Here is a 7535-nt window from a genome sequence, read left to right as displayed (position 1 = left end):
TTTGGAAGGGCTGGCTGTTCAAGGGGTCGTACAGTCAGCCGTTTCTGGGCCACAGGCCAACGCCAGCGACCCCCTGCTTCATCCTTCTTCCCCAACTATCAATCAAGGGGTTTCTACACCCAAAGAGCAGATAGGGGAAGAGGAAGCAGAGCCCGTGGACGCAACAGATACCCTACAGGTGAGATTTCCTACCTTTCACCTTACTACGGTTTATCATGCGGGCAGGTTATTACATTGTGTAGATATGTGGAAGACGCTGTCTTCAGATACCTGGGTCCTAAACACAGTTCAGGGTTATTTGATAGAGTTTTATTCTCTCCCTACTCAAACAGGTTTTCCCCGTTACCCGATAATGTCAAAAGCTCAAAGCATCTTCCTCGATTCGGAACTACGTTCCTTACTGACAAAAGGAGCTATTCAACCAGCTCCACACGACGAAGGCTTTCTAAGTTCCATCTTCTTGGTCAAGAAGAAATCAGGGGAATTCCGCCCGGTAATCAACCTTCGTCAGTTGAATACATTCGTGATATACAAGCACTTCAAAATGGAAGGGATTCATCTCCTTAGAGACATCCTCCGACCAGGCGATTGGTTCACCAGACTCAACCTCAATGCTTACCTCTCCGTACCAGTACATACATCCAGCCGACGTGTTTCTCCGCTTTCTTTGGCACCACCAGATCTTCCAATTTACTTGCCTTCCATTCGGCCTGAGTTCCGCTCCATGGTGCTTCACCAAACTGCTCAAACCAGTCACCGCACATCTTCGAGCAAGAGGCATTCGCTGGCTAATCTACCTCGACGACCTCTTACTACTCTGCGACAATGCATCCAGACTACAGTCACAAACGAACTACACATCCTCATTGATCGAATCCTTGGGATTCGTCATCAACAAGGCAAAATCCTCACTGATTCCATCCCAAATCATTAAATTTCTCGGCTTCGAGATCGACTCCTCTACCTGTGTTCTCCGCCTACCTCAATCCAAGTTAACTGCGATCAGAAAGGAACTACGCAAGACGCTTTGACAAGTGGATATACCTCTCCGAGGTTTAGCTCGGATTGTAGGCCTGCTTTCGGCTTCCATTCAGGCAATCTACCCAGGTCCCCTCCACTATCGGGCCATGCAACGCCTGAATACTCAATTCCTCCAGACCCATCCATCATACGACCAGAGGGTCCCGATCACTACCGAGGTGAGGGAGGAACTCTACTGGTGGCTCCGCCACATGTCTGCCTGGAACGGCAAAGCAATTTTCATCCCCACTCCGGACTTTGTGGTGGAATCAGATGCGAGCCTCCAAGGCTGGCGCGCAACTTGTCATACAACTTCCACCGGGGGACCATGGACCGCGGCAGAACACTTTCTCCACATCAACTGTCTGGAGTTAATCTCAGGCTCGTTTGCAATCCGCAGTATGGCCAACCACCTCTCAGACTGCTGTATTCTCCTTCGAATGGACAACATCTCAGCCGTCCAATACATCAACAAATTGGGAGGGGCCAGATCTCGCACCCTATCCGAAGTGACAAAGGACATCTACAATTTTTGTTTCTAACGTAACATAACACTTCGAGCAGAATATCTCCCGGGGGAGACGAACATTCCCGCGGATTGGTTCTCCCGACATTGGAGAGACAGCAGCGACTGGCGCCTGCACAAATCAGTTTTCTTCCACATCTCCAAGCTCAGGGGCCCGTTTATTCTGGACCTTTTCGCCTCCCGGACGAATTTTCAAGTCCCACATTTCTTCAGCTGGCTACAAGACCCAGAATGCTCGGCAGTAGATGCCTTCTTTCAAAAGTGGCCGACGACGGGAGCCTACGCCTTCCCTCCTTTCGCAATGATCCCGAGAGTCCTTCTCCAGATTCGCAGACAACAAGTCATGCTGGTACTACTCACCCCGCTCTGGCAGGGCCAAGCATAGTTCCCAGATCTCCTGGACCTATCCTGCCAACATCTCCTCCTTCTACCTCCATGGCTCAACCTTCTAGAGGACCCTCAAGGAAACCCTCATCCGATGATAATTCAGGGCCACCTCCAATTAGTGGATTGGACTCTTTCAGGGGATCCTGGAATTTCTGAGAATTATCGCAGAGATCCAAAGAACTCCTCCTGGGGTGCTTGGTGCAATTGGTGCCTGGAACGGAATACCGATCCCCTTACAGCCCCTAGACAGTTCATTTTGAATTTCCTCTCACATCTCTTCGACTTAGGCCGCTCATACCGTTCCATCATTGTTGCCCGGTCAGCAATCTCAGCGGCCCATGTTCCTCTAGACGGAGCTCCAGTTGGCCAGGACCCGTTGGTTTGTAGACTACTGCGGGGCATTAAACTAGCTCGCCCCCCAACACCGAAATACTCCCATCTATGGGACGTTAATGTTATGATTCGCTTCCTAGAAACTTGGCCGAACAACGAAGATCTAACCCTACGTCAACTCTCAGCAAAATTCACTCTGTTACTTTGCCTAATCTCCTTCGGAAGAGTGTCAGACGTTCGAGCATTTGACCATAACGCTATTAACTTCTCCCCAGAAGGTGTCACCTTTTCCGTGTCCAGACGGACAAAATCAAACTCCTCTTTGGTTTTTTACCCTTATTTCCCTAACCATCCAAAATTGTGTGTGGTATCGCTTCTCTCTCGTTATTTATTACTCACCTCCTCTCTGCGTTCAACCTCCTCCAGCCAACTATTGATCTCATACGTCCGACCCCATAATCCTGTATCAACCACGACCCTTGCCAGATGGGTTAGGTGGTTGCTCTCCCTGTCCGTGATTGAAACTTCCTTCGGAGCCCACTCCATCAGGGAAGTGGCGGCATCAGGAGCATTCAACGCTGGAGCCTCACTTCGGGACATCCTTCACTCAGCAGACTGGTCCAGGGAACAGACGTTCCGCAACTTCTATTTTTGTCCGGCTGTGCACGCTTCCTTAGCCCTCCTGGGGGAGCGTTAAAACAGCAAATATGAAGCCTCCTGTCATGTTATAAAATTGTAGATTATGCTAGCTTTAGTGTACCTATAATCTTAATTTTATTAATGACAGGAGGCGAGTATTTCCCACTCATTCACCTTCATTTCCCACCCCTAGAGTCGCCTCTTTAGGTAAGTTTATCTAAGACTAGAGTAACACGCTATGTATATTTTACCATGGGGAGCTAAGGATTACTCTCCATGGGTGAATAGATGAACACTTTGTTGGAGGCGGGCTATTATATATGATTTTTCTAATTACTGGACGTCATAATTTTAGAAGTCCAATTCACGGATTAATCCTTGGTTTCGACTCTGCTCTCTCGTTTCAGCATAAAGCCCCCTCAAGAGGACAAGTCTAGTTGCTGTTCCATCTCAAGCATCATCTCAGCTCTCCAAGAAGTCATGTTTTCGTTCCTGTTCCCTCAAGCATCAGCTTTCTCGTCTGGCATTCCGGATTTCTTATCTGTTCCCTTTGCAGTTTCCTGTTCCTATTTGTTCGCAGCCAGAAAGAGGAAGTGACGTCACAGGGAGGGACTTTTATACCATGTTATCTTTTTTCTGATTGGTTACCCTGTTACTAAGTAAAAAAGTGCTGCTGTGAAGCTTAAGTAAAGAAAGTCTTAAGCAAATACTCGCCTCCTGTCATTAATAAAATTAAGATTATAGGTACACTAAAGCTAGCATAATCTACAATTTAAATCTCAAAATGGCAGGTCCACTATTTAAACGCAAAGAGCTTACCACCGTCACTTCAATGTAAGCTGCCATCCTTTGTCCATCCTTTGAGCTGCTAAATACTACCTGTGGGGATATCCGAAGTTGTTGGTGTATATTAACAAGCCGCGTATACTTGAGCAGATCAAGGAGAATATCCGTGCATAAATTCGAGTCTCTAACATTCGCTTTTGTAATGAATAATGCAATCGAAAGCGTCCAACTTTGTGCGGCGGTAATGGAACTCATTTAATAGACGTCATCTTCCGTACATAGTCGAGCAAATCTTCATATGCTGAGCATTCATTGTACGTAATGTCATTGAAATTGGTTCATTCATAAAAAAAACTGTTATTCACCCCTCAAACCCTACTCTGAATTTTGGCAGACTTTAAACTATATATACACAATAAAAATACATAAATGCACTATATTCTCTACACTATATACATATTTCTTTAATGCACATAAATACACTTTTAACACCATTGACTTTATGTATTTACACTCTTCATAGTTTATAAATATATATATATATATATATATATATATATATACACACTCTCAATTAACTTTATACATATTTACTATATATACAATGTAAACGGTATACACACATACATAATTCTATAGAATTATATTCTCCATATAGCAAGGCAGTAAGGAAAGTCTGCATTATATTCTTAATTAAGAAGGTGGGAAATACCCACAAAGTACTTTCATTACCTTCTCTTACTAATCTTTCTCGCATCCTGAACGCACTTAAGCTCTTCATATATGAGACCATCTTGAAAATGGATCCACGTAATATCCTTCCCCTTCTTCTTGATCCACCAGTCTCTCTTTGGCCCAGATTTTGATGAACATGTAGGACCCTCTGATTGGTGTTTTTAAATATTTCATCAAGCCTGGTTTTAGGTTGTCCTCCTTGGCCCTTGACACCAGCTGTAAAAAAGACAACTCTAGTTGATTTGAGCATTCTGATGTTGCTATGACTACTTTTGCTTTCATATCAGTGGATATAAATTATGTCATAAACGGTTCTGTAGTCCCATGGAACTTGAGCAGCATAAGTGGAATAGGGCCTTGACAGGGGTTGTGTCACGTATTCATCCGCTTATAAAAATGTGGTTAATGACATTTACTGTCCACACAGGAAAAGTTGTGCCGAGCAGCAACCAAATCCACAGAAGGGTTAATGCTGAGCAGCAATTATGCAAATGGAAACCTGGTAACTGCTTTGGTGTCAAAGGCCGGTTACAGCCTATCAGATCTAGAGGAGGGGTATTTAGGCCCAGTTCTCATCCTGCTCAGTGCCCTGTTGTGGTTTCCCTTGTGGTTGTCCGAGAGTGTGTTATTGATTCTGGTAATTCTGGTTATTTGACTTTGGCATTGTTTTTGACTTCCCTGTTTTCTGGCATGCCTGACTCCTGGCTTTTCCTTATCGTTGTGTCTCTTTCTGTTTCCCTTTACCTCGGCTATTCCTGACTATTCTTTGGTACATTAGTCCGGCCATTCTAAGGTCCGGTATACGTTACCTATCAGTCCTCTGTGTTATACAATTCTGTAATCCTGACAGGTTGGAGGTGGGCTTAGGGTGAGAACCGGGTGGGTGTGTCTGGTAGTTTGTCAGGGGGAGCGGCTTAGATAAATAGGCCGGCCATTTTAGCTCCTGTCATTGCAGGGAGTGGAGTGTGTAGGGGATGTGTTATGTGTTATTGTAGAGGATCTAATGTGTGTGCTTATGGAATGTATTTTATTGGGATACCAGTTTGTGTAGGTGATGCAGTGTGTTTGTGTGTAGTGGAAGCTGTGTGTTTTTGTGTAAGGGATAGAAAGCAGTGTGTGTTTGTGTAAAAGGGATGTATTGTGTGTTTCTGGTTGTATGTAAGGGATTCATTGTGTGAATCTGTGTTTGTATGCATAAGGGATGCAAGGTATGTTTCTGTGTATGTAAGTGATTCAGTGTGTGTGTCTGTAAGAGGTTCATTGAGTGTAAGAGATACATTGTGTTTCTGAGTGTATGTAAGAGAAGCAGTGTGTGTTTGCATGTGTGTGTAGGTATGCATTGTGTTTTTCTGTGAATGTATAGGGATGCATTGTGTGCGTGTTTGCCCCTGTCCTATAGAGCTCTCCCCTGCCCCTTAGTGGTCCCCCCCCTCCCTGTGTTCTCCTTACCCCCCTCTCCCTGTGTTCTCCTTACTCCCTCCTCCCTGTGTTCTCCTTACCCCCCCTCTCCCTGTGTTCTCCTTACTCCCCCTCTCCCTGTGTTCTCCTTACTCCCCCTCTCCCTGTGTTCTCCTTACTCCCCCCTCTCCCTGTGTTCTCCTTACTCCCCCCTCTCCCTGTGTTCTCCTTACTCCCCCCTCTCCCTGTGTTCTCCTTACTCCCCCCTCTCCCTGTGTTCTCCTTACTCCCCCCTCTCCCTGTGTTCTCCTTACTCCCCCCTCTCCCTGTGTTCTCCTTACTCCCCCCTCTCCCTGTGTTCTCCTTACTCCCCCCTCTCTGTGTTCTCCTTACTCCCCCCTCCCTGTGTTCTCCTTACTCCCCCCTCCCTGTGTTCTCCTTACTCCCCCCTCCCTGTGTTCTCTTTACTCCCCCGCTCTCCCTGTGTTCTCTTTATTCCTCCGCTCTCCCCGTGTCCTCCTTACTCCCCCCCATCCTGTGTTCTCCTTACTCCCTCCTCCCTGTGTTCTCCTTACCCCCCCTCTCCCTGTGTTCTCCTTACCCCCCCTCTCCCTGTGTTCTCCTTACCCCCCTCTCCCTGTGTTCTCCTTACTCCCTCCTCCCTGTGTTCTCCTTACTCCCCCCTCTCCCTGTGTTCTCCGTACTCCCCCTCCCTGTGTTCTTTTTACTCCCCCCTCCCTGTGTTCTTTTTACTCCCCCCTCCCTGTGTTCTTTTTACTCCCCCCTCCCTGTGCTCTTTTTACTCCCCCTCCCTGTGTTCTTTTTACTCCCCCCTCCCTGTGTTCTTTTTACTCCCCCCTCCCTGTGTTCTCCTTACTCACACCCCTCCCTGTGTTCTCCTTACTCACACCCCTCCCAGTGTTCTCCTTACTCACACCCCCTCCCTGTGTTCTCCTTACTCACACCCCCTCCCTGTGTTCTCCTTACTCACCCCCCTCCTCCCTGTGTTCTCTTTCCTCCCCCTTCCTGTGGTCTCTTTACTCACCCCCCCCCCTCCCTGTATTCTCTTTACTACCCCCCCCCCGTGTTCTCTTTACTTCCCTCCTCCTTTTCCTCCCTGTGGTCTCTTTACTCCCCCCCCCCATTCTCTCTTTACTCCCCCCCCACCCTGTGGTCTCTTTACCCCCCCTCCCTGTGGTCTCTTTACTGCCCCCCCCCCATGTGGTCTCCCTACTCACCCCCCATCCACCTCCCCTTCCCTGTAGCGTGGAGGGTATTTCACTGAGTGTACACTTCCTATCAGTCCGGCCAGGTTCAGGAAACAAATGTTCCTGTACCGCGGACCGGAGAGAAGCTCGGCCAAGCTACAGGGAAGGGGAGGTGAGGAGAGAGAGACAGTGCTGCAGCCGCCTTAGGCTCTCTATAGAGCGCTCAGGTGGCTGCAGCATTAGAAGGGCCGGCGATGGGGGCGCAGGGCGCCTCCTCCTATATGGCGCCCTAGGCGGCTGCCTAGTTCGCCTTATAGCAAGTACCGACCCTGGGTGTAACAAAGTTAATTTCTAAAAATGCCATTTTTTTTTTTTTTTTATCAGAAATTGGTATTTAAGATTGCATGTTCGCTCATAATTTTGGGGCATCATAGTAAAAAACCAAATCATCATCATTTATTTCTTTTCCCTGCATTTTTTTTCCTTTTCAATCTTTATTTTAG

Source organism: Pelobates fuscus, chromosome 2, assembly GCF_036172605.1.
Source record: "Pelobates fuscus isolate aPelFus1 chromosome 2, aPelFus1.pri, whole genome shotgun sequence".
NCBI lineage: Eukaryota > Metazoa > Chordata > Amphibia > Anura > Pelobatidae > Pelobates > Pelobates fuscus.
This window is presented reverse-complemented; position numbering follows the sequence as displayed.